Raw genomic sequence first — 27,797 nt, forward strand, 5'->3', positions numbered from 1 at the left:
GAAAAAGAACAAACAAAGATTGCAATGACTCGTGGCAATACTCCCCGCTTAATGAGGCATTGCCTCGTTGCCTGCAAAATAAACAGAGAAAAATAAACAAAGACATTACAAATTAAAACAACTAGGGCTTTAACGCGTGCATTAAAGCTTTTGGCCCACAGCATGCACGATTTCTTGGCGCATCAAATGCCGCTGGGATGTGGTAGCGCCATCGGGCACGACATCGTAGTCAAGCTGTCCGAAGCGTCGATGGACTCTGTATAGGCCGAGGTACCGCCGCAAGAAGTTTTCACTCAGTCCGCGACGGTGTATCGGTGTCCAAAACTACAGTTGTTCTCCTGGCCTGTATTCTGCGTAACGTCGTCGCGAATTGTATCACCGGGCGTCTGTGCGTTGGCTGTCTTAAACGCGCAGCAGGGCGAAACGTCGGGCTTTCTCTGCACTCTGCAGGTACCTTGCAACGTCGAGGCTGTCTTCTTGTGTCACGTGCGGCAGCAACGCGCCGAGCGTTGTCGTGGGCTCCCTGCCGTATACAAGCTTGAATGGGGTCACTCTAGTTGTCTCCTGGACGGCCGTTCTATACACGTTCATGTACGGTAGGATGTCGTTCCGGGGTTTGGGTTCGACGTACAAGCAATCATGTCCGCAATCATTTTGTTAAGGCACTTCTTAACTCCGTAAGTCCATTGGTTTGGAGATGGTAGGGCGTTGTACGCCGGTAGCTTTTATAGATGTAGGCCAAGATGGCTTCCGTCGGCTCTGCCATAATTAATGTCCCCTGTCCGTGATGAGCATTTCGGGAGCGCTGTTTCACAGTAGGATGAGTTCGACGAATAACTTGACGACTTCTGCCTCGGTACCTTTAGACAGGGCTTTCGCTACACCACGACACTAAAAAATGCGGCACTGCGGCCCACCTGTAAAGCTAGTTTCACCGCTACTTGAGCCTTATAAAGGGAAAGCTAATAGTACGGGACAGGTGCCCTAGACAAATTCGGAACAAGTAGCAGTTCTCTGCGGAGGTCCCAGGAGGAAGGTTATATCTAGAAAAGTATTTTGTTAATTACGTTCATCAAGTTCTCGAAATAATTTGTATTCCCTGCAAGTGTGAGAAGCCGGGAAACGCGGCCGGCTGATATGTGTGCGCGGGTTCATATGCAGCCTATCAAAAGTAGAATGTTTTTTTTTTGTTTGTGTTTGTCACATTTATATCGGTCAGTTCGTAAAAAAAAAGTGGCAGCCGGATGACCAGGAAGTAGGTCTTTTGCACTGAATGTTATTTTTTTTATGACAGCAAATTTGGTTCGAGAGAAGAATTGAATGCATGAAATACCTGGAAGCAACAATGGAATGCAACATTGAGTGGCTTTACACATACTTTCATAAGGCCCGAATTATGCCCACGGGATGTGGCTTTTTGGAATGAGCAACAAAATTTTTAGTGAGTTCATTTTCACTGCTAGTAGTGCTCATCAGCTTAAGGTGGTAAAATTAATTATCAATTGACTATTATCAATTAGTTATCAATCGCTTAAACAGCACCTCGAAAATGTGCTCGTTCACTTATTGAAAAGAACCCATGAAAAGGGTGAAAAGGATGAAAAAAAAATACTTGGAATTTTATTTCTTAAAAATAACTTTTAACTCACTGTTTACTGCATGTATACGTGAAATGAAATATTCGAGATATTGAGAAATGTCGCAAACCTTACCTTGAACCGCTCAACCATCACGTCATGCGAGATCAAATTTTTCAGATGAATGAATGTTGTGACGCAGTAAAGAAGTACGACGCATAGCACCAGCTGAATTCTCTCAAAAGTTGTTATGGAAAGGCCGACTTTTCTTTCGCTAGCCATGTGTCGATTCCTAACCTCTCAAGTCATACCAATCAAAATACCGACACATTGCATTACCTAGTAGCGTGTATTTATTTTACCGGTCTTTACATCACGTATTACCATAAATCCAGTCTGACCTGATCACGACTAGAATATCGGTAGCTCTATGAAAACGAATCGTAGTCGCAGGACACTTGCAAATGAAAAGATAGTTCGAGAAATAGAGAATAGAACAAGGCTGACAATGCCAGCTTGCTTTGCAAACAAACCGGGAAAGTATATAAAAAAAGAAAGACTGCCCACTATAAACTAAAGTGCCTCGGCCTTTCCGCTGTGCGTGTGGTTCTCGATTACACAGAACATGACTGATTGGAGTGAAAAGTAATTCGGCTTGTTCCAGCCACTTCTTCATTGACGAACAGATATCAAATTAAATTTCGACATTTTCTGTGAAGTGCGCTGTTTTCAAATTTGCTTTCTGTATACGTTTCTTCAACGCACACAAGTTTAGTGAAGCGAGATCAGTAACATTCACTATATTTTATTTTTTTATGTTTATTCTGCGAACATTCTCCAAAAAGCAAATATTTACATTCTTCAAGTTTCTGTGCATTTTTCCCATAAATCGCTCACCTCAGTCTCCATAAATAGGGGAGCAAGTAAATATGCAGAACAAAAACAGAGTTTTACTAACGCTCGTTCACTTGTTATTGGTTGAGGGCAGATTTGCTTATTTTTGTCGCTTGTAGTCTCTTGTAGTCGCTTGTGCGTTGCGGCTTCATCTTGGCCAGGTTTGTTCTAGAGACAAATGGCTGACTCCCGGCAGGAGTGGCCGGGCAAGACAACAGCGCTGCGCCTCAAAATCCATAATCCCGTTGCCATTCACTTATGCGTCTAAAGAACGGTCTTAGATTTCGGGTATTATTCAACTATATCTATTGCTAATGTTTTGATCAACTTTTACTTAATTCATCTTTTGTTTTAACACAACCTGTAGGCGAAAACGTAGGTCATTGAGAATGAGTACAACAAAATTCTTGATTCACGGTTCTGCTTGGCTTAAGCACATTGACTGTTTGTTTATTTTCGCTATACCGTTCTTTATATAATTTTAACGGTCACTTTGCAGTACTTTGCAAAAACAATACTTGATTTGTTAGTGGCGTAAGCTTTAATTAGTCCGCTTTACTTCTAATTTAAGCTTGAGGAGCTTTATCGTCAGGAATTAGCCACGTATCTCTGTGGGAAAAAAGAAAATTTGAGCTACAAGATTTGCCTTGCGAAGTCTGCGGCCCTGCATTTAACTAATATTTATAAATGCATATTAGTTTACCTTCTGGGTAACTCAATATCTCTTAAGCAATATAACATAGCTTTTCAATGACAATTCTAGTTTGCATCACATGTGCCACGGACTTCCCTAAATAACGCATGATCGAAAATGACGTCAACAAGCGGACAAATACGCATTTGAAGCTTGTTGATCTGTCACAAATGCAATCATGCTTAACAGAGGAACAAATGCTTTGTATCCATCCTTGCCCAGTTGCTAACAATTCATCCAAGAAGAAAAACGTCTCATTGGAAGTCGTTTTCATGATAGAGTTACCGAAATGAAAAGGACAGGAAGCAAATAAATGTTATAATTTCCCGAGAAACGTTTGTTCCTGAAACTGACAACTCTCCTTAATAGACTACTTTCTCGAGACTTTCATCACCCTCCAATGCCTGCTTCTTGTGAAAAAAAAAATAATATAAAATTGCCCTGCATAAAGTTAACATTGCTGCTTCTTTACCGCACAACGTCCCAGTAATGAGTGTGTTCATACGCACATTTGAAAGTTTCGTGAGAGCGAAACTGGATTAGTAGGATTGGTCATTGTTGTGCATTAGTTGGGCTCGCAAAATGGTCGAAGAAACAAGCCAAGCTGAAGTTCTGACAACGTCTGCCATAGGGCTGTGTACGTTTCGAAAGTGACTTCACTATCCGCGTTCTAACTCTACATATTTGTTTTGTGTTTATTGATCGCAGACCTTTTCGCTTCCATGAAATCCGGAAGCGGTAAAAAATGTGCTCGACGGGGACCTTCGCAGCGCTCTGTATATTATAAAAAAAAAAAAAAAAAAGCCACGAAGGCACGAACTACCACTTGCGCTACAGGATATCTGCGCTCGACAAAGCTCGCGCCGGGAGGCATAGAAGACATGAAGGCACGTCAAAACAACGTCGGTACTGTTTCCTGCTTAGAAATACTTCCAAATCCCTGAGCGACGGAACTCACAACGGAAGTATGCTTCCTGAATCGTAACGTTGGAAAGCCGCTTTACCGGGTGCTTCACCGCCTACGGTCCTATGCGGGTCGCCTTTGCTCGGAATTGGAGAAATATTCTTCGCTGCATACGCGACGAGTTCCGCCTTCGTCCTCTCTGTCAGACCGTGGTCTTTGTGGGCTTAAATCAATCGGCTTTCTATCGCGAACGGTCACATTCATTTCTTTCACGAGTTTCGCTTTTGCGGTTGTTATAAATGCTGCGTTACGTGAGTCTTCCATCCGCCAACTTTTTTGCTAAGTAAATAAAAGCAGTACCACATATATTTCCTTTATTTCTAGCTGCGTTGTTAGCGATGACTGAGTTTTTTTCTACCAGCCACACTCCCCATGTCACATTTTATTCTTGGCAAACCTAATGTTTTCCTGTATATTTTTTTCTTTCTTTCAGCCGGTTTAATATATTCACATATGCATGTCTTTACCTACACTCTCTAGGAGTGTTGCGGTAACGTCTTCTTTCCGCCAAGGATGATTACAAAGTTGTCTCGCCAGGAAAGGATGATTGCCTATACAAATTTTGTTCCCGCTTCCTTGTTTTCTGCCTTATTTAGAGCGCCACAGGAGACTGTTTTCGTTTCTTTTTATTTTCTTCCCGCATCTGCCATGGTTATATATAAGCTTTGGTTCTTTGGTAAATTCATCTTCTTTATCTTTCCAACTCACTAATCAACTTTTCTTCGTTTGACGTAGAGAAAGATAGATGTGCCCCATACTGTCACGGCCATAATTGTTTCCTGACCTTTGTTACACAAAGAAGAAATAATCAATTAAAATGTGCACCTGCCCGCGTTTGATGTTTTTTCAAAGAAAGAAATTTCATAGTGCATGCAGACCTGCAAGCTCTCCCATGTCCCCCGCCTTCCTCCTCAACCTAAACGACTTCAGTAATGCTCATGATTAACCCTCTCAATACACTTCATTGTTACCATTGTTATGATCAGCTACATTATGTTCTAGACAAGTCAAATTCACTGCCCTTAATTACTTTGTGCTGGGAAAACCATCCGCGTATTTAAAAAAAAAGAGACGACTACCACGCGTCTTGCAAAAGGTGCAAGTCGTTTCCTGAGTGAGCTTGAGGTGTGTTCGCTACTTGGGCAAAATTAGTGCGGTGCTAACAAAAACAAGAATCGAAATAAACCATTCTCATGTATCTATCCGGAGGATGCAACGCGGCAATAAAGGATAAAAAAAAACATATACAGTTTCCTTTCCGATATATGCACACAGGCCAAAGTATCAAATCTGCCAGCAAGCCTCTAATTCGTGAATAAAAGATATTGTCATCCAGAAATAAAGAAAGCAAAACTGAAAGCGGATATGATACGTTGGGATACCTTAAGTTGGGAAAGAAAGATGAAGATTAGGGGAAGAGATGCGCACTCTATCGCAAGCCGAAATAATAAATAAATATCTCCGTACAGGGCTGAGATCCAAGGCTGCTGTTAAAACAAAAATGAAAGGAAGGAGAAAGAAATAAAACAAATAGAACGAATGCTTACCATGCCAGATTAAGATGAATGACCAGTTTCTGCCGACACAGCATGCTGATCGAGCCCTCGAACAAACCTACAAAAGATGATAGTCGTGACTTGATGGCAAGACGAGATAGAGAAAGGAAAAAAGGCATGGTCTCTGAAAGAAAATAATTGAAACAAATGAAAAAAAAAATTCTGTGAGCGAACGAAGGGGATAAAACGGATGAGCTCCTCCTCAAAGCTGCGATATCTACCGCAAGCCACATCAACCATTACAACCGACGTTGTTAAAGGTGGAGTGCTTTCCCCTTAACGACTGATCTTGCCTGCATACTCTTGCGAGTGCAGTTCGCCACTGGACACCAAAATGTGCTACAAGAAATACCACTGCGTGAATAGGAAGGGAAAGGCGCAGTAACTGTCTCACTTGTTTTCTGTGGACACCAAATAAATATGCAGAAGTAAATTTTTCATTTGCCTCATACCGCGCTTCAGGACACAACAAAAAATTACCGCCTGCATGTTTGAAGATCGACATGTGCCATACAGCAAATTTTCTCATGTTAGAGAAGTTAATAAGCTAGCTACATAATTTTATATATTGCATCTTCAAGTGCGCAGCTTTTTTATACAAAATCGAACATTTCTTCGCTTGTACTTGAGATTTTTCTAACTGTAATTTCTTTTCAGCTTTCATATGCTTCCTTCTTTTGACATCGACGCGGATGTGGTATAAGGGTAGGAGAGAAATATACCAGGGCGAATAAGATATTCTTTGCCTCTATTTCTGTAGTCACATTACAGCTGTATAAGCGAAGTCAGCATGCCCATTCCCAGCGGTGGACCTTGGACCGGCCTAGCATTATCTGCAGGCAGCTGCACGACTCGGTGTCGCTTTCAGTTGTTGAAAATGGCGGCTGAAATTCACACGTCCACGACCTACGAGCAAAGAATTCCGATTCGTTTTCTATGAAGTGAGGGACGAACGCGTATCAGAATGCATAGATAAATGTAGCCCACGTATTGAGAAAGGTGTCTCGCTTTGAGAAGTACGTGTGATATGATGGAGTTGCGAGTTAGCAAAAGCCATGAAGACTTGCATAACAATGAGCGTTCGGGGAGGCTGCGCGCGTAGCGTAGCTGACTGAAGACTACATGCGATAGCATGCAATAGCGACAGCGGATCGGTGTGAGCACCTCACGCACATTTCCTGGGAGCTTGCTATTTCGTATGGGAGTCTTCACGACAAGTTCAAGGGGCCTTAGTGTGCTGGAAGGTTTCGTGTCGGTAGGTGCCTAGACTGTTGGGGGACAGGATGAAAGACAAGCGAATAATTGCTTCACCTCATCGTCTGCAAAATATGCTGAGAAGGTTGAAAATTTCCTGGACCGCATTGCTACTTGTGGTGAAGCCTGGACAATCCATTTCATGCCGGAATAGAAGCAGCAAAGTATGGTGCGAAAACATCTGGGTTTGCCTGTCATAGAAAATTCCGTTAAATACCATTTGTTGGGAAAGTGATGCTGACAACCTTCTTGGATCGTCGGGGACCACTCCGACTGAATTTCATGCCATAAGATGCAGCCATCAATGCAGGCAGGGATTTTTCCACGCTCTCACGTCTGCTGGTTGCCATCAGGTGAAAACAGTGAGAAATTCTCAATGTGAACAACGCGGTTGTCCTCCACAACAATGCGAGACCACACGTGGAAGTCAGAGCTGCCCACATGCTCCGGTCATTCTATTGGGAGGTTGTGGACCACCCACCGTACAGTCCTGACCTCGCCCCAAGTTATTTTCATGTTTTCGATCCGGTGAAGACGTTACTGGCTGAAGAGCATTTCACGTGCGACCATAAAGCGAAGACAGAATTCAGACTTTGGTTCCACAGCTACCCGGAGAAATTCTACCGCAGGGGCATCTCAAATTTAGTGCTGCGATAGAACAAACGCCAGGAGCAATGGGATGACTATGTGGGAAAATAGTGCAATGTACATAGAAAAGTGCATATATTTGTATATGTGTACGTAACGCATTTAGGCTGATAAAAAAAAAAAGTGGCGAAGACTTTATGATACGCCCTCATATGATTTCCTTCTCCATATTCACCAGCAGTTTCGAAGCATCAAGTTTATGTTTCGCTTGCACACTGAACTTGTACTTTCTCGTACCTAACATACAGCATAATAAACCATGGTTCAAGTCTTACCCAGTCGGAAAAAACTACAGAAAATATTCTGACGTTACGACAGAATTTCTGTGCTGTTTTTGACGGGAAACCTGTTGTGACAACAGAACATTCTGTCGTAACATCATAAATTTCTGTAGTTACAACAGAAAAGTGCTACAGAACTACAGACAACAGAAATATACTACAGAAAATCTACAGAACTAAAGAAAAGGACTACAGAACTACAGAAAAATCTGATGGTTACGACAGAACTACAGGATATTTTGTCGTATTTTTGACAAAGTTCCGTAGTTTTTTTCGACTGGGTATCAAAAAGAAGAATGTCCCACCGTATCTCATAATTACGGGCGTTTTTTTATCGGTTATGATTGCATGCCATCTTATTTGTTTTGCCACTTAGACATTTACATAACCATGCTTTTCCCTTCACAAAGTTATTGCTCCGCGGTGACCCTTGTTTCCTTTTTTGTTCGCAGAATACAAAGCATGAAATACAAAAGAGCCTAAAGAAAAAAAAAAATAGAACAGGCTAAATAATCACACAACTGCGCGAACAGGTGTTTTCAGGTATTTGTTGTCATCATACGGCTATGGCTAGGACAGACGCCAAGCTGCCAGGCTATTAGTGAGGAAAAGAGCCACACAAGACGCAATGAGATCATCGGATATGAGGTGAAGATGAGGTGGTTAGTGATATGCGTTATGAAGAGAGCCTTAGCTGAATATTATCAATATCTGTTTGGTAATTCAAGGGCAGTAGAAAAAAGTTTTGAAAAAGAATTTCTCGGGTGTATGTCGGTATTTGATGGAGTTAAAATACTCCTTTAGGAATTGATGAGTGTACGCGAGATAGAGGTCATAATTGACGATTTAGGCACAGGGATATTGCCTACTTGATGGTTTATGTGCGGCCTTTTATAAATAACTTAATGAGAATTTGGTTTTTCAATTACGCAGCGTTTTAACTGCGCAATATAAAATAATAAGGCATCCCAATCTTTCTTTTCTTATTGGGCGCGACGACTCAAACCAAGGACGCGGGATCAAATGCAGGCTTCGGAGGCCGCTTTTCGATGGAGGAGAAAAGCAAGGCACCTGTGGGCTGCGCGATTTCAGTCCACGTTCAAAAACCCCAGCGATCGAAATTTTCGGAGCTCTCCACTAGGACTTCTGTCATAGCCTAAGTCGCTTTGGGATATTGAACCCCATAAACTGCATAAAACCACCTTTTCTTACTATCCATTTAGTTCTCACACTGAAATTGATAACACTATGCAATCGCTGTGAGTAGGAGCCCTACCACACCATCAGTCTCACTGAAACTGATTATAAAATATGTATGAAACTATTAGCTAAAAGGCTACAAACAGTAATAAAGAGTGTTCAAGGAAATCATCAGGCTTGTGGGATGAAAGGCTGCACAATATTCACAAATATTTACATTGCAAGGAGTGTTCTACAATGCTGTGACGCTTTCGTGAGCCTATAGCGCTGTTGCAGCTGAACTTTGAGAAGGCATATGATCGCGTGTGACACGACACCTTTTTTATTATTATAGAATCTGCAAGCATTGGTTCCGTAAATATTTATGGACTAAAGGTGGCTCACACTGGCAGGAACACTCACATACGTTTAAAGGAAAGCCTTACTGATAGCATTCCCGTGAGATTATTCGCGAGACCGCGCCGGACGAAGTCGCCCTTGCTCTTTACAATTTATCTAGAAGTTTTTGCTATCTATGCTGCATGTAATAAAAATAGCAGGTTTACAGCTTCAATGATGCGAAGGGAAAATTTTGTCGTATGGAGATGATATATGTATTTTATGTCAAGATTAATGCATGGCATTACGTAGGTAGTAAACGTTGCGCTGGAGTATTGCATAAAAGTGGGAAGATTGGGAAAAACCTCTCATGGAAATGAGGGCGTATTGCATACATCATGCTTCTGGGGTATGCAGAAATGACCGCATTTAGGAAGCAAGTGTTGAAAGCTGGCTCTCCCCTGTACTAATGTCCTGAACCTTGCGTTGAAGTGAGAAATAGAAGTTCCGTAGGCTTGGCACATAGCCATAGATTAATGACAAGTCATTTTTCAACTGGAAGTTTTTATCAACGCAATGCTTTGCAGATCTTCCCTGTACAGGCTCCTTGGGTATTCTATTAATGTTTTATTTGATATAGTAATATACATCCATATTGTTTTTCTATGGCAATCTTAAGTACTCAGTGCGAGTAAAGCACTATATAAAAAGAATATTTCGCTGTTTATTGTAAAATTTCAATATCCCCTTTAACAGTCTGTTACACGATTTGTCACTTGAACAGCAATTAAAGATATGCTCCAAGAAAGCTGGACTTCTGTGTAACTATTGGCCTTTATGCAGCTGCTGTTCCATTTCCTTCTTTGGAGGCAACGGAATACGATGTTGCTCCACGCTGGTCATTCCTTATTTGCTACCTTCTTCGTTTTTTTTTTCATCTTTGTATTTTTATCCGTAACATTTACTCCTTTTGCTGTTGTGCGGCGATAAAACACAAACCTCAATCACAAATCTGCCGCTACGAAAGATCTGGGCTTTGCACAGAATCAGCAGAATTTGAAAGAATGCGCTAAAGAATTCACAAAAAATGTTTTCAACAAACAGTGTGCGCCTCTACGAAATCTCGTGCGAACAAAAGACAAAAAGAAGAAATGAGAGCGTAGCAGTATTTATAGCCGTAAGGAAACAAGCCTGCGTCGAAGAGGAGCTTAGAAGAAAGGCAAACGGGCGCAAATTGGGTTCCGCTGGGAACGAAGTTGGAAAGTCGCGGAACAGTGGAACATGGGGCGGGGGATTCATTTTACTTAGCTCCAAGCCTGGGGCATGGCGGAGAAATAGCCCTCGCTGGTTCGAGCGGGCAGTTCTGCAGAAGCGACGGGTGAAATTTGCGCAACCCTCGGATGAATGTCGAGGAATAACAAGGAGCACAAGGACGTGCAGACAGCGCAGGATTCGCCACCATTTCCAATTTGTACGCGCTTCCTATAACTTCATGGCAGCCTCAAATAACTTAGGAATATGAAATTGTTCTTTATGTTCTGTGCTTCCTTCAGGCGTGCGGGGCTTTAAGCTGAAATAAACGATTGGTCACGGGAAAAGGAGAGTATTGAGGAGATCGCACATAAGGACAATAAGGCCATCCTACAAGATTCCATGCCGAAGTCTGTTACTCCAAGGCAAAATAGATATTAGTAAAGTTTTGCAATTATTTTCTTTACAGAAATTTTAGAAGAAGAACATGACCACATGAGTTACTGAGTGCTTCGTGCAACATTATTCATCAGCTGTTTCTATCTTGTGATTTTGTAAATCCGCTTAGTTTCAAGGCAGGTAGAAGAGAATGATACGTCATGTCACCTCAAGATATGCGAATTTCTATATCCAGGATTTTCTGACGGTGTCCTCTTTTAATTTCACTTAACGTTTAAGCCGCCAATCTTAGCAGAAGGCGCATCTTGTGTAGGCTGCCCTTATTCTGATTCTTATAGACGTTATTTACGGGATGTCAACGTGGCTTTAGTGGCAACCATGGCATTCAGAACGCAACACCAGAGAGATAAAGAGAGTGCCTATGGCGTCGTTGACGCCGGTATCGGCGAAATGCAAGCTTTGGTTGCATGGTTGGACTATGTTGCAAAGCCTCTCAGAAGTCAGACAAGCGTGCAGCACGCAGCACGGAGCAGTCAAATAAATCGAAACTCGCAGCGACTGGCAGACGAGTAACAACACTCCGAAAAAAAAAAAAAAGAGTTATTTATTTTTTTTTGCTTTTAGTTTGAAACCACGCAACTTAATGGCAGCTGCAGATATACCGGGTTGCCGCAACTGCCGCCAGCTCAATCTGATAGAGAATAGCGTCTGTACTCACCCCTATCAGAGAATACGATAGAAAGACATTAAAAGATTGGTCATTTGGCTTGGCTGCCGCAGTACGGGATTGCCACAACTGTCGCCCACTTAACCTAATATCAATAGTGCCTATACTATTCTCAATCAGATGATAGGATTAATAGGCATTAGAAGCTTGGCCTTTTGCCTTGGCTGCCGCAGGACAGGGTTTCCGCGACGGTCGCCCGATAAATATGATAGTGAATAGGGTCTATACTCACACCAAACAGAGTATATAGGATAAAAACACATTGGCTTGGCTGCCGCAGTACAAAACTTTCACAACTGTCGCCCACTAAACCTGATAGCGGATTTGGTTTGTACTTACTCCAAGGAGAGGATAGGATAAAAAGACATTAAACGCTAGCCAGCCACCGAATATTTATTTGTTGTAGGCCGTCACTGCACCTGCCACTGCTTAGGTGGTGGACGACGGCTGTTGTTGTGGCACGCGTCTTTCTCTTCCTCTTCCTTTTCTTTCTTGTCTATTTTCTCTTCTGTCTGCACGAGGCAGTGGAGATGGCTCAGCTACAGAGCCAGTAGCAGGCCCGTGCATTTTCTTTTCCTTCTTCCTACCGTCACAACAACATTCCCAATTCCAACCGCCAAACCTTGCACAACCTTACTAGACCATGCAAAACCACGTTGAAAAAAGCTTTAGATTCGTATAGTTATAAGTTCAAGCCATGCTTAAACCCCATTCATTGTTTCACTATCCTTTCACCAGCCGAACAATCGCTGTCAGGTCAAATAATTAGTGTGCGTCCTAGCAAAGCTGTGCGCCACAGCGATCGCACATTACGCAAAAGGCCGAGCAGGTAAAATTGTTGAAATGAGCAAAATATCCAGGCGCTTTTGTAGCACTGAGCTCTGTCAAAAAATGTTTTATTAACCTCTGAATACCCATACGCGTTCGCTGAAATAATAAAATTATATGCAGCCTTAAACTAAGATAGTTGGTTAATTGCTCGTCAGCCTACACGAAAATGGACTAGAAGAATAAAGGGATAGTTTTGATGTCATAAGAAGGCATGAAATAGAGTTTTACAAAGAAAGAGGACGTAATAATTTAGGGCGGACAAGGGCGCTTAGAACTAAAAAAAAAAAACGTAAACTGAGCAAGCGTACACATAGTAGGGCATAGATGTACATTTCTCAATGCCACCCTTGAAAGAGCAGCCAAAAATGACAGAGCGCTGTGTATATGGGCGTTGAGAAAACTGTTTCAGAAAATCAAGCTTTCTGGCACTAAGAGAAAAACGCGGAGCAAGGCAGGATGGAGCAAATTCGTTGACCGTGAGCATCCTGCTTTCGTCCTAAGAGGAACCTCCATTAGTCGCTCAATCAAGCTGAACTCTGAGACAACATAGACCGCTTCTAATGCACTCATGCTTTTATCACCCAAATAGCGTGTCCCCAAATGTGATCGAAGAGGAAAAGCTGGTACTGGCATTGAAACGAATTCAAAAAGCAGCCTTTGAATATAAGTGAACGATCTTTGAAAGGCGCCAGAAAATAATCAATTTCATTGCGCTGGAGTGTGGTGTTGAAATGCATCCTTTATTACAGCGAAATGCTGTAATAAAGCTGTCACAGCTTCTATCTTTTTGCCTTAGTCAGCCTTATTCGACCATTTGTGTGGTGCTTTTAGACTGAAGGTATAGTGGTGATTCAGACAACCTGATTTGCAAAGGTTCGCAATGATTTTGGGACAAGAAGAAGCACATTTGCAAAGGGCACAGTAGGAGAGGGCCATTATTCAAGAACGGTTTACAAGCGTACTATTCACGAACGAATTTAAGAAAACAGTAGTTATTCATGAGGGCATTGATTCGTCTCCAGGTACTTCGATGAACTAGAAAGAAATTGATACAGATCATCGAAGGCAGGGCCTCATGTCTTCCCTCAAAAGGGCACCCACAACTTCCGCCAATGCACAGCGCGCTTGAAGATGGCACAGCGTCCACGACTTCGCACATCGTGATTGCCCACATCCATATTACATGTCTACGATGGGAGGTGAAACTGCGGATCACATCGCAAAAGTCAGTGGTGAGGCTGAGGAAAAAGTTTGCGGATGTACCCGATGTAGGGCTCCAAAGCATAGCGTTATTTTTGACAGCGGTTTCCGAGTCCGTGCAAACTGCTGTTGCGTTATGACGTTTCCAGTGGCGCTATATCTTTTTATATTTTCTTAGCCAAGAGAACGCGAAGTGCCGGGGGGCAAGACTACTATTCCATTATACAAATGTTTTAAATATAAATCAGCGCGACCCGTCTCTTCCTTTTGATTTATCTTCTTGCGGTCGAAAAACGGTCTACATGATATGCACAAAAGACTAAGAACAATGTCTTTTATAAAGAAGTGATTTTAGAAAAAGTAGGAAATCCGGTTGGCTACCAGTAGCCTGCCGAGATAAAGCGGATTAGACTTTAACAAGCGAACCAAAAATCAGATCAGAAAAGATTTTATTCAATGCAGACCTCAGCGATTTCTTTCCAGTGAAGCTAAAAGAAATATTTTCAACGCTCCTAAGGCATTCGACAAGGAAGGAATAGTTTACGAGTTCGCTTGGCTGGCGATTGTCATAAGCCAGTAATACTGGTATTCCTTAGTTGTTCTCCTTGGCCCATACTTTCAAGGTGGCTACATTACTGGGCGTTAAATTTTACTCTCTACTTGTTGAACCAGATCAAAATGTTGTCTACCTAAGCTTTAATTGTCTCCAAGGTTGGGTGCAAGCTTAGTCGGCTAAATATTTTCACTGCTATCTTAGAAATGACAATTGAAAGTGTCGTTCCTTTTAGCTCTTACACGTGGAACCAGTGGTTTCAAATTCTCGTTATTGCTGCGTGCATATAATTGCGTTATTGCGTACAAATAATGCAGGATGTCTTGGTGCTTTAGAAACTGTGTTTTCTTCCTCTTTGTGTTGCCAATATGCAGCCACTGCGAACAGCCTATTTTCCCAATGCATCCTGTAAATACACGCCCGCACCCAGCACATCCAATATTTGTTATTACTAAAATAACCAGCGTTCCATTTGCCTGCAGAGACCAACTGCTGCAACAGCAGCTACAAAGAACAACACCAGGGGGAAACAAAAGCTGCCTCAGATACAAGGTTCCATACTCGCTCCTCAGCGGTCTCTGTTCTGGTAATGGTGCCGGAATACGATGGGTGTTCGGATTTCTGCACTACGAAATAAACAAAACTAAGACCATTTCGCTTCGCAAAGGATTTGTGTCAGCGACCGCCACCATGCCGCATTCCATGCTCTTGTATACTTTTCGCGCATCCATTCTCCGCTCTTCCGCGAGAACTTTGGCGTACATTGGCTGAACGACGTGGCTGCTGCTGCACTTTGGCGTGGTCGTTAACGTCTCGGACGAACAAAAACCAGGCAATCGCCCTCTTAACTCCTTGAGTGCTCGGCACAGCCTCACTCACGCCCTTGAAGCACTTTTTCCTGACGCGTGGTACGTGAGGTGGTGTGGAAAGGGCAATTGGTTCTGACTCCTGCTTTCTCAAGAGACGGCCGGCTCGAGAAACAGAGCCGTGGAATCTACACGCATGCCATCCTTGCGGAAAGCTTTATTCCATATAAGATTTAATGAACGTACCCAGATATTCACCGTAAGGCGGCCAAGGTAAGTGCCAAAAATTATCCTTACCACTACGACGACTAATCTTTCAGATGTTATTACCTAACTGCCAACGCAGGTGCGAGCACATGCAAGAAACGAACGTGAATAGGCTACTTGAAAAAACTTTGATATAAATCTGAATTATGTGCGACGTGCGAAAACTCGTTGTATTGCAGCTAATAAAGGTGTTACTATGAGCACGGCGCGTCCAGGTGCGTCGCACATGGTAGCGGTGTCTAAAGCGGCTGTCTTTGTTTTGAAGACAAGCCATAGAGTGAGATAGAAGGCCTTCTAGAGGTTACCTAACTGTGAAACGTGACTGCCGCTCACGCTCGAGCAATTGTAGACGTTGGTGGAATAATTATCCAAAATTCAACGGGCCAACCGTGGTCTCCGGCGCCAGTGTCCGAAGCCTAATCACTGCGTCTGCTCTTTAATAAAGGGTGGACGGACAAACGAACTCGTGGTGGGAAGTTCGCGCATCCTTGAGCGTGGAACGATTCAATTCAATTCAATTCAATTCAATTCAATTATTTTTCAGAGCAGTTACAAAGCAACTCTGAATGGCCCCTATAATAATATCCCAATAATATCTCAATATTATAACCAATAATATCGTGATCTTTATTAGTGACTTAATGATGTAACTGAAAGATTTCCGCCACCATTCGCTCAGCCATGGCGAATAGAATTTTGCATGCCTTCGAGCGCTGCTTATGAATTGGTGAAAATACGCAATTGCTGGGGACTTTCATGATGACCGTAATTAATTGCGGCAAGAAAAGCGGTAAGTTCGCCCCCCCCCCCAATGTTGTGAAATTTCTTGACTCTTAGTACTCTGCTTATGTAACCAACCTTCCTTTCTCTAGACAAAAGCTGGAACGCTGTAGCAGAAGAAATATACAGTAATTGTTATGTGTAGTCAACCCTTTATTTCACAATCTTAATGCTGAAAGTGATAATTGGGGAAGGGGGGGGGGGTGCTTAGTGCCGAAAAAGCTAGAATATCCCCCCCCCCCCTCCATTCCAGTACTTCGGTCGCCTTCATGAAGTGCCACCTGCGCCGCTTCATTTACGCAGGTAAATAGCCATATACATACAGAATGTCGCTAAAACCAGGGACAGTAGCCATTCGACATTGTCTTCCGAGAGCATCGAACCTACGAGAAGCGTAGCTCGTTGCCCAGAAGCTGACCAAGCGAGGAAGCGCGCCAAAATCGAAGCCGTTGCTGCCGCTTCTTCTTTCTTTTTCATCTCTTTTTCTGACAGTAATGCAACGTTGTAAAGCGACGCATGAATGGACATACATAGTTAAACCTCTGCACCTTTTAGATTCCCGCACTCTTTTTCGTATTGCAGGGTAGAGAACTGTTGCCCTCTTTATACCATCACAGGTTTCCTTATGTCATCGCCCTCTGTCGGCACAACATTAGTTTCCAACAAGAAAGGCCCTTCTAACCAGTGTGAAAGCTCCCCCTTGAGTTGCTGTGCATGTAAAAAACAATTTACGGTAGCAAATGAATTTTGTTTGTAGCAGTAGTGTGATCGAAAACATACCGAATGTATTTCAAGTTAATGTCTACCTAAACGTCACAACAATTTGGTAAACGGTAGTTGAAAATGTCAGACCTGATAAAACCGCAAGACACTGCGAGCGTTTAGTCATTGGTAATATATATATAGAAGGTTGGTAAGTGAGGCTCTTTTACCGTCTTTATTTTTTTCTATTCCCTAGATCTAGATTTAATGCATACAAATGTGATTACGAGTGACGAAATATCGCAGCTAAGAGTTATTTTGCGTTTCTTCGGTATCCAGGTTAACCCCTTCATTATATTATCTTCTTTATCTTACATAATTATAAAGAATGAGTTTGACAAAGTCTAACTATGTCCTTCTCTTGCTTCAGCTTTTCTTTTTTCGTGATGCCTTTGTTCTCCCTGTCTTGAAGTGCTTGCTTCTTTCAATAGACCAAGGTACGGCAGGCAAATTTTTCCTTCCTCGACATATTTGCGCAGATCAGATTATAACCACACTATATTTCCTTGTAGTGCCTCAAAATGACATTAAGGACGATTACTCATCTTTCGCTGCCGTCTTCGAGGATTTTCCGGAAATCGTTTCCTCCTCCGTATTCCCTGTAATCAGGCCTGAAAATAATGGTGTTTGTCGCTATCGCGTCGTTTGGCAACGTTCTTGTGTAGATATGCGCTATGTCTAGGATAAAAAATTTGGTGTTATTTTTTTTTCGGCATCTTTCTTGTCCGAGAAAATGTTGGGAGCTGGATTTTGCATCTCAAGTTATCCGTGATAAGTAAATCACACAGTGCTGCCAAACATGAACGTACCTTCGCTATTAATTTCAGTTCGATCGTCCAAGTTTGCCAGCTGGTTTAAGCTTTCCTAGCATACCAACAACAACACCCCTTTCTATGGCTTCTAACTTTCTTCGGAACTGCTTGCGAAACTTCCAAAAAAAAAAAAAAAGAAATGTCCATTAAAGTCAGCTTTCTGCAGAAAAAGTCTCACAAAAAACGCAATGTAAAAAAGGGGGTTTCTGCATGGGCGCGATAGTTTCAAACTTCGCCTGCGCAGTTTTTTTAAAAGCATATTGCGCACATAGGGTCATAATTTAAAGGGGAATGAAAGCAAATGACCATACTTCAGCGCACTCGTTCTGCTCTTGCTCGCTGATTTATTTTCATGTCTTGAAAGCTGGCGAGCCAAAGAAAGCAGAACAGCAAAATGTACTGCAGCCAAAGAAGGGCAGTTTCTTACGTCAGCCAACTATACAGTTTTATTGCCGTTAGGAGACCTTACAGCTTGGACAGCCCAGTAATGTATGGTATTTCCAGTTTCAGTTAAGGCGAAGTTTCTAAGGTGTGACTTATGCACCCTACTGTTCGTGAATGTGCACTCTTTCAGTCACGCGCGATGCACCGTGTGCAGCAGCCACGCTCAGGCTTTCGCACTTCTCCACTGCAGGATTAACTTTATCAATTCATATTATAGAAAGTTACTGACTCATGTTGCGGCAACGAGTGCTGCGACATTGCATCAGTAGCAGCACTGGCCCCCGTGCTATCTCCATACGAAGCTAGGGAGGCTATGTGAACCCTTGGTTCAACTTAATTTTCTGCAATACGTGCCTTATCAGAACCGCATTATTGTACAATAAATTCTAAAGGTAAACGGCGTCACGCTGGGTCAGTGGTCGATATCATCAGCACGAACAGCCTAATTCTTTTTCTCTATGTAAACACTGAGTTGTGATGCATTTCATCGTTCGGATGCATTTTATGCGCACTTTTCTTTGTTCTATTATCTCCAATTTCAGTTTTGGTCATTTGACGCTGCTCATGTGAATGTTTAATCTCTAAGAAAACTTTTTCTTAACACATGCATTCGACTACTGAGTCAGACTGAATTTTTTTTGTGCTCTTACATCAGGTTTCTGCTACGTAGGAATATAGTATAACAATCAGGCGGTACACATCATAATCAAACCACAAAATAGAGCCGATGAAGCTCAAGGCTGGATTGCTGCAAGGCCTAGTGAAAAGTTGTAAGGCGCCTTGGGGAAATTCGATTGCTCTCATGTTTATTAATATATCATTATATTGCTGAAAAAGGGCACCCTGAATAATAAAGATTATTCAGGAAAAGCCACCCGTAAAATAAGTCTTCGTTCAAGAGAGAGGCCTGACGTGAAAGGTGGCCTGTATTTTTATCGCGTTAATGCACTTCAACACATCAATTGCGAATGAGATCTAAGAGCTTTTCACGACCCTTCTCTGTTCATTGCGAGCACAGCCTGAATAGAAAACAGCAAGGATTTCGAAAGCACATAATGTTTTAGATTTACTGAGCCAGAAGAAAAGTTCAAGGAATGGCTTCGCTAGGAATAGTAAGGTTAGTTATGAAACCAGGTTGAAAACATAAGTAGTAAATGACTCACACCAGACGCCTTTTAGTGACCTCGATACGAACTTTTTTTGAAGAGAATCTACGGCACCTCGGTCTGCCCAAGTATGGACGCTGAGGGCAACCTTTCTATAGCAGGAAACGTGCCGAAATTTCGCAACTTTTTTTACGCAGAAAGAGCCTTAAGCTTTCCGGAATTGGCTTAGAAATATTCGGGGTGGCCCTTGAGTAGGAGAATTTTTCAAACTTTGAATAACGAAATTTTATAGGGACTCGCCATGTGTTCTCAGCACGAGGACTTTTCTCTGTTGTTCTTTCAATGACAGTCGCTGTGTATCTGAATGTGGCTATGGGCTACAAATATTCAATTCTTTTATATTAACTGCAAGTAATGCTTCCCTTTCTTTTCTGGCTGCGAGGCCTTCTAAACTTGAAGGTTCACCCATATGCCATTTGTGCTTTCCATAGTACCGTTAGGATCGAATCTGTGGGCGTTCTTTTTAAGAGAGAGGATTATGATGCTATCCGCAAAAAGAGATAAAAGTCATATTGAAGCTTTGTATTGACAGCGGTCAGAAGGTGTCGCTGGCGAAAGGCGAGTTCACACTGCTGGCGAAAAATTATCTTCTAATATCCCATTAAGCCTAATGGTTCTACTTGTGCCTTGACTATAGATTCAGGTGACGTCTTTACCTTCATGCCGATCGCTTGGGCTCACTCAACGAATGTGCCTTGGCCTGCAATTAAAACCATATATCCGGCCGATAACATATTATATTCGCTGGAGCAACGCCGCGACTTCGCAGCCCCCACCCCCAAAGGATACCTTTTTTCTTTCTTTTTTACTTTCTTGTTTTGAGAGAAACGTCGTTTACTTTGAGCAAACCCATTTCGTATATGTGGCAAGTTACAAAAATAGCGACGGAAGAAATGAGCATGTGTGTGTGAGTGCACGTGTGGGTGCCTCCGTGTGTGCGTTTCAAAACACTGGTAATGCTACATCTACGTCTTTATTTAGCGGCCTCAGGAGTATGACGAAATGAAAAGGGAGGCAATTCATCCGAGTGCCGCTCAAACAGCCTGCGTGTTTTAAAAGCGGACAGCAAGAGTACATAGGGAGCCGTCGAATCGCGCCTGAGCATTCCAGTCACGTACGAAACGTTTGTGGGCTATAAGTAGGCCTAACAACGGGCAGACGCCCTGGGAAAGTTCAGCGTTTGTCCCCAACCCATTTTGTTAAAAGCTGTCAGAAAGAAGAATAAAGGAGGATAGGGTGAAGAATCTAAATGTATTCACACCACGCAGTCTTTTTATCGGTACTTCGGAGTTGATTTGATGAGCTCGGCGCACCCAGATCAAGTGACATTGTCTAGTATGGCAGAAAGGAAACAAAGCGTATATGGGACGGGGTCCCAGGGTATAAGGGGAACCAATAAGAATCGAGCAGAAAGTTAAATCAAGGACCAACCCACCACGCAATAAATCTTCTACACAGTTTTCTACTGCACGGCAGTGAAGAAGGGAACAAGCATTTCCCTTGATATATCTCATGGCTACCTTGGCCTACCATAAAGACGCATATGTTATTGACAACCACCATTAAAAGCCTTAATTGCGTTAGCATGCTGCAAAGCGATAATGCGAGTAGGCAAGGCAGAAAGATGTGAGTGCATGTGTTCAAATGATGAACGTAGACGTGACGAAAAGAGGAATGCTTAGACGTGATCACTAGATCCTGAGAAATGCCATTGCTGACACGATATGTACGTCCCTGCTGACATGATATGGTAGTGGATAATGGTGGATAATATAGTATAAGGCTAATACTTCTTGCAGGTTGATGCCATATTCCCACAGCTACCACTAATCCCTATTCGATCAATTTCCGCTCAGCACTCATGGTGCGACAGCAGGTAATATAACAGCCGCTATGGAAAAGAGTGATGAACTTCACTGTAATGAAGAATGTCAAGGTTAGATAACGCGAAAGATAAATGCTAACAAGAGTAGTAGACTAAGCAGCCTCCCCTGTAGTTGAGCTGGCAAAGCAGCGTACGCGAAATCCAAAGTTTTGTCTTGGGATGCAACCGGTGGCTTGTTGTTTGTGTTTTTTGATACACTAATTAATTCTCATAAAGTCATAAAATGATCACATCGCCATTTTTCACAAGGTCAACCGCAGCAACTTGGAAACAAATGACTGAGCATTGTTAGGCCAAATGAGAACAAGATACGCCAGCACCTTGGTTTTCTTTTGCTTCCATTATAGGTTCGAGGCTTTTTTTTTCTTTTTCATTGGAAACCAAGGATCAGACAAATTGTACTAGAAGTAAAAACAGTTATTTCCATGAGGAAGTTTCAAGGCATAAGGAGTGCGGGAAAGACTGTAGCTGTGGTGATCGCTCTTCCTTAGTCCAGGATACCGTTGGCCTCCGCAGGTCGTAATCGCGCAGGCTACCATATCCATCACTTTTACATCTGTGATGATAGTTCCACCAACGAGCTTAATTGAATAATCGATGGTTGTTTCACACTCCCTATTGAAGTTTTTGGCAAGGTGACAGCTGACTGACTGTCCGATATGATTTCGTTACACTGGGGTTGCTTTATCTCTGGCATCTCGATGTTGAGAATCGAGTTGCATAATTTGATTTTTATTGGCTGTTCACGTCCTCAATTTCTTTTACCGCATCGAACATAGTAACGACGCTTACAAAGGATATCGCCGGCGAAAGTAACAAAACATAGCTGTTTGCTTCTTTCTATTATGTTTTCCATTCTGTTTCAAGAATTTCTAACAGCGAAGTATTTCACAAAACCCTTTTCAAGGCTGGCGCTTAATTATTCAGCCTCACTTCTGTTTTCCCCCTGCAAGGATATGTCACGAAAAAAATACTGAAAAGTTCATTCACACAGGACGAAGCAAACAAAGATATGACTCTCAATTCAAACAAGAGGAGTGGTTTTCAAAATGCAGCATAGAGGCTCTTAATGTGTACTTTTCGGTCTCCTTGAGCAGTCGCCTACTACAAATACAGGGCTATTAGGGATCCATCCACGTCTGCCGTCTTCTTTTGTTGTCTTCACGGAGGATTTCATGAGTGCTTTTGTATATCTGGCATAGAAGGAAAGACATTGCTTAGTTTGAGGTTTGGCGCCATAATAAAGCCTTCTTGGGGTGAGTCTGCAGGTCACGTAAAACCAATTTTTGTTGGCTTTGAGTATAGACGAAACCTTTTCAGCCTAAAATGTCACGTAGAAAAATCGCAGAACGCATTAACTTTAGCTTTCTTATGGAGGACCGGACGTGTGTACAATACATTAAATGGGTGCGCATACATTATCGAAGAAAAAGACCGAAATCTTCCACAGCTTGTGGTTTTGTATGCAAAAATATCTTAACGGTCTTGCCTCTTGACATGCGCTTGAAGTTTATTGAGACAACACATGAGCTAATTCACAAGGTTTAAAAGAAATTGTTTTAGACTGACTGCGCATCTTTTTAGCGAATTTAAAATGCCTGAGAGGCATATACAAACAGTTGACATGTCTATGAGAAACATGAGAAACCAGAACCGTCTGGCTTCTAAGCGAAATAGACCAACACTGACTTTCAGTTGAAGGGCAGTGGTGGCGCAATCTGGCTAGTCGCGCGCATTGCAACGCTGAACTCGGCGGCTTTCTGTCGTGGCGCTTTCCACCAGCGACGCCAGATGGCGCCACCAGTATCCTTTGCCGAAAAGTCTACCCTTCCCACGTGTAGGGTAGTCTACTGGACATAGCGTGGTTAGCCTCCCTGCCTTTCTATTCTATTTTCTCTCTCTCTCTGTCTTTGCGTCTGCGTTTTTCGCTCGCCCAGTCCGGTCGCAGACGGTTCTTATTTCTCATCGTTCGCGATCAAATCAGGTAGACACCATTGTCATACTTACTAGGTACGCAACAAAAAGGTCAACAACGGGCAATCTTTGTGCGCAGTTTCACCACAAGCGATCGAGCGTTTCGGTGAGGTGCTCAATTTTTTCAAACCTATTCAGATAAATTTGCACATTGCCGATACCAACCTCCTTATACAGTGCATTTTTTATTCTATCCCAAACTGCAGTAACGAAAACATGCATTTGAAATGTTTGCCCAAATAATAAGAATCCTCACGTGAACGTACTCTTAGAGTATCAGAATATTGACAATGGTAGAACATTTGTCCCATTCGCGTTAGATATGTCCATGGTTCTTGATAGTGCCCTCTCATTGCTCTTTTCGTCATGAAATATTGCTTATTCCTTCGTGTAATTAGATCAGTAACATCATGAAAAATCCTTCCTTTCACGGTGCTATGTAAAACTTTTCAGAAAGTGGTAGCGTGGCAAAATACCATTTTCTTCGACGACGGCTATGCAGCGGAAGCTGAAATGCTGGGTCCCCGTCTGAGGCGGTGACTACAGCTGATATAGCGGTGCAACACGTGCAGAATGCGCGCGCATGCGCATATCTCTTGGTAAAATCGGTCTATACTGACATTTTAAATCAGAGAAACAGGATAATTGTGTGAAGCCGGTATTGGCAAGCGCTAGCTCGGGCGTCATCACTGATATGAGAGGGTAAGACTAGAATCCAGCCTTCCACGACCCGGCGGATCTCAAGTTAGACACGCGTCACCTAGGCCTCGTATAGGCATGTTGGTGCAGCTTGGTTAAAACGGGGATTATATCTATGTTGAATCTTGGCAGCGTACATCATGGTTCTCCTGAGGAGCGTGCCTTTGGAAGCTCATAATTGGCTCGGCACGGATTTGTCAGCGGTTTCTGTGGCGTAATCTGTCATAAAGTTACTTGTATTTGTCTGCTTGCATTCAACGAATGTGTTTGTCACTTCAGTGGTGATGCATGCGTCATGTGGTTAACAGCATCAACTCTCGTGATAAGGCAGGTGAACTTAGTCTGCTTTGAACTGGATATAGAGCCTGGTCCTTTGTGGCAGTTGTCGCAGGGCGTTACGTCGCGCAAAGCGGCGTGAACAACAGCAGGCAAGGAGACGGGACAACCTGATATACACGTACAATGCATACAAGGATAAACTTCGCTAAACTTGTTAGTTCACACCTTAAACCTCTGAAGCTTTATTTTTATGCAGTCAAATCATTTCTTGCCATTTTTCGAATCATCTTAGCATAAAATGGGAAATAAAAAGATGCAAATGTCCTGCCGGGCTGACGGCAAACAGTAGTGGAGGAAGTGCGTTCAAGACTGTAGCTTATAGCTTTGAAAACAAACTTCATCTTAAAAGGGATCTATGTAGAATGCTAGAGAAAAAACGGTAAAAAGCACACCTGTGCAATAAAATCTTAGCGAGAGCCTGAGACGAATCGTTCGGAAAATGAAACGAAGGAAAGCAGCCTACATTCTCTGACCCGTGAACTGGCAGCCTCGCAGGTAGCGAGGTTTGGAAATTGATGGCCGCGGAGAATAATGCGTCAGCGTTGTTCTGGAAAGTTTCGAGATGCACGGATGCACGGTACTACACAACCAAGCAAAGCAGAATTCGAAGAACTTGAGCGCACGAATTCCTATTCCTCTCACGCCCAACAAAAATTGAAAGGTTTGTGGTAAGCGACTAAAACAACAGCCAGAGTCAGGAACATACCGAAGATTAATGGCTTCTCTTAACAGTCTGTTTGCTTTCAGAAGATTGCCCGCAATATGCAAGAAGCCACAAAGTGAGGCAAATACTGCACGCACAGATTTTTAACTGGAAACACAGAACCCTCTTCCCAGGAAAACATTTGTCTCAACCGACCGCTTGGAAGCGAAGCAATGTATATACTATAGTGCTTAGCATACGCGCTGTTCATGTTGGCATTTCTGATTCTACAGGCATTTTCCCGACTCTCACCTAATATTCCCCCCCCCCCCCTCCCCTCCTCCTCGACTTCATGGCAATCTTTACTTTGGTAACGATGGGGTGCATGTGGAAGGTCAGTCATTACAAGCCTAAATAGGGCATCTAAAAAGCCATTTTTCGAAGCGAGTTTGAGGAGAACAGAAGGAATAAAAAATTACTGCCTCTACCTTAATCGAGAGTAGATGCAAGCATGAATTGGTTACGGCCATGAAACATTGGTCGTACACGGCACAAGCCACTATCTTCAAATGGGTCTGGTGTACAGGACACCACAGCTCGACCTCTTCTTCTTCAAACAGGACACCACGCTCAGCCTTTATCGTATGTTTGCCTTGTGTCGTCGAATTGATCTTATGCAACTGTGCGGTCAGGTAGGCAGTTGTGGTCCATAGCTGTCTTGCCATTTTCCTGAGCGGCTTCATAATCATTGCGTTATCGACAGGGGCGAGCATTCTTCTGCCTCGGCATGTAATTCACAAAGGTCGCTTTCCGCAACCCGGGTTCGAACCCGACCGTGGCGGCTGCGTTTCGATGGAGGCGAAACAAAGTGGCGTCCGTGTGCTGTGCGATGTCAGCGCACGTTAAAGATCCCCAGGTGGTCGAAATTATCCGTAGCCCTCCACTACGGCTCCTCTTTCTCTCTATTCACTTTCACTCCCACCCTCCTCCCTTCCCTTACGGCGCGGTTCAGGTGTCCACAGAGCAAGTGTGACAGATACTGCACCTTTCCCTTCCTGGGAACCAATCAATCAATCATTTCCGCAAGACGCTTACTACCTCTCCTTTCATCAGGCTCCATTGCTTGACTCAAGAGGCGCCGACGATGATGACAGTCAAATGTAGGGCGATGCAGATGCGTACGCTGCCACGAAGAGAAGCTGACCTGATAACAACGTATTAGAAGTGCTTTCCGAGCATCTATACAACCCTTTGCTAGAGAAAAACGCGATGAGCTGACGATGCAATATAGCACCAGACTTGTTTCCAAATGCCCGAACGCTCGTTTGGCTGTTACCACCTCGACCACAGGCATCGGGCAGCGTTCTACGCGCTAGTGTATGGCACAGCGGAGCCATCCTTGGGGAGTGCCCGGGCGCCTAATAGAGCGAAGTCGTCCCGCGAAAACTTGTTAGGGGTCTGAATGAAGACAAATCAGTGACCGTATAAAGGAGGATTAGTGTCAGGATGGAGGAGGATCTGTGGCCGAACGTTTCCTCTCGGAATTTATTTCGACGTCGCCTTCAACGGGAGCTAAAAGGTTTTCACGTGCTTTGTTCGGACAGAGGCCCATTAGATAATGTTATCATCGTCAGTTTTGTTGCCCCTTTATTTAGTATCCGGTAATTTATGAGCATATTTAGGAGTGCATTCTTAGCATCCTTTTTTTCGGACTTTTAGATAATTTCCATCTTTCTGCCAGGGAGAAGAGCTTGTGATGATTAGATAAACTACTGTATCAATTTTAGTAATCCTGCATGACAAAGAGGAATGAATAAATAAAAAGCGTCAAATCAAGCACTTCCAAATCAACGCCCCGGCCATGAACACGTGAGCATAATTGCTCACATCGCATGCACAAGCACATTTACAGTAACTCAGGTATCTATATATATGAGGGAAACTCTAACGGCGAAATACTTCGAGACGGCTGTAACCAAAATACGATGTTTCGTGCACTCGCAGTTGGGTTGCACGTGGCTAGTCATAGCTTAGGCATGTCGGATATAGCGTAGAATTTAGCAAGCTAGCGAGTAACTGAGGGTTGAAAGATTGTGCGGGATGCGTCGTATAGCGCCCTCTGGTTCCGGTCAGTTCTAGACGCTTCTTGCCTGAGTGATTCTGTTTTGGCGGTATCGGTTCGGCGCTGAGAACGATCGATCTGATAGATGGAACGCTCTGGCTTCTCATCAAAAACGAGATGACTGACTGGTTTCGTCTTTGCCAGTCCGCACCTTTTCACTCTCGTTCATGGTCATATTTAGTCAGACTTCTGTGTTGACGCATTCATTAGCAGTCCCTTGGATATTTTTATTTGTAACGCTTGGTGGTTGGACTACTGGGCATTTTGATTTTACGTCGAAAGAAACCAAAACATAGCTGTTCCGTGAAGTCATCAAACAGAGAATGGGTGGACATTGCTTCAAGCGCTGCATGGCTTTGTGCTTTGAATAGTAACATTCGTACGATATAACAACGCCCTAGGGCAGGCACACCTTGGAATGAAAGTACGCATAGTATTCTATCATCTGCGAATTGCCTTAGGGTTCATCCCTAAGCAAATGTTCGGAAGATATGAGCGTTTCGGTATGACCATGTTGTTTACCTCGTTATTCAAGGACACGGGAATATTTTCAGTCTTCACCACTGAAATCTTAGCCTTCACAGCTGAAAACAAAAATTAAAGGACCCTTAAGCTAAACCTTTAACGCTATAATGTGACAGCGCTAATGACTCCCGTTTGGCCGCTCCCCTTGTGGATCCTCGTTCGCGCCTATTCACCTTGTTTCTCGCATAACTACTTATGTTTTCAATTTGTGCCTCTGCGACTCCAC

Source organism: Amblyomma maculatum, chromosome 3 (genome assembly GCF_055883805.1).
Source record: "Amblyomma maculatum isolate TAMU_Amacu chromosome 3, ASM5588380v1, whole genome shotgun sequence".
NCBI classification, from domain to species: Eukaryota; Metazoa; Arthropoda; class Arachnida; order Ixodida; family Ixodidae; genus Amblyomma; species Amblyomma maculatum.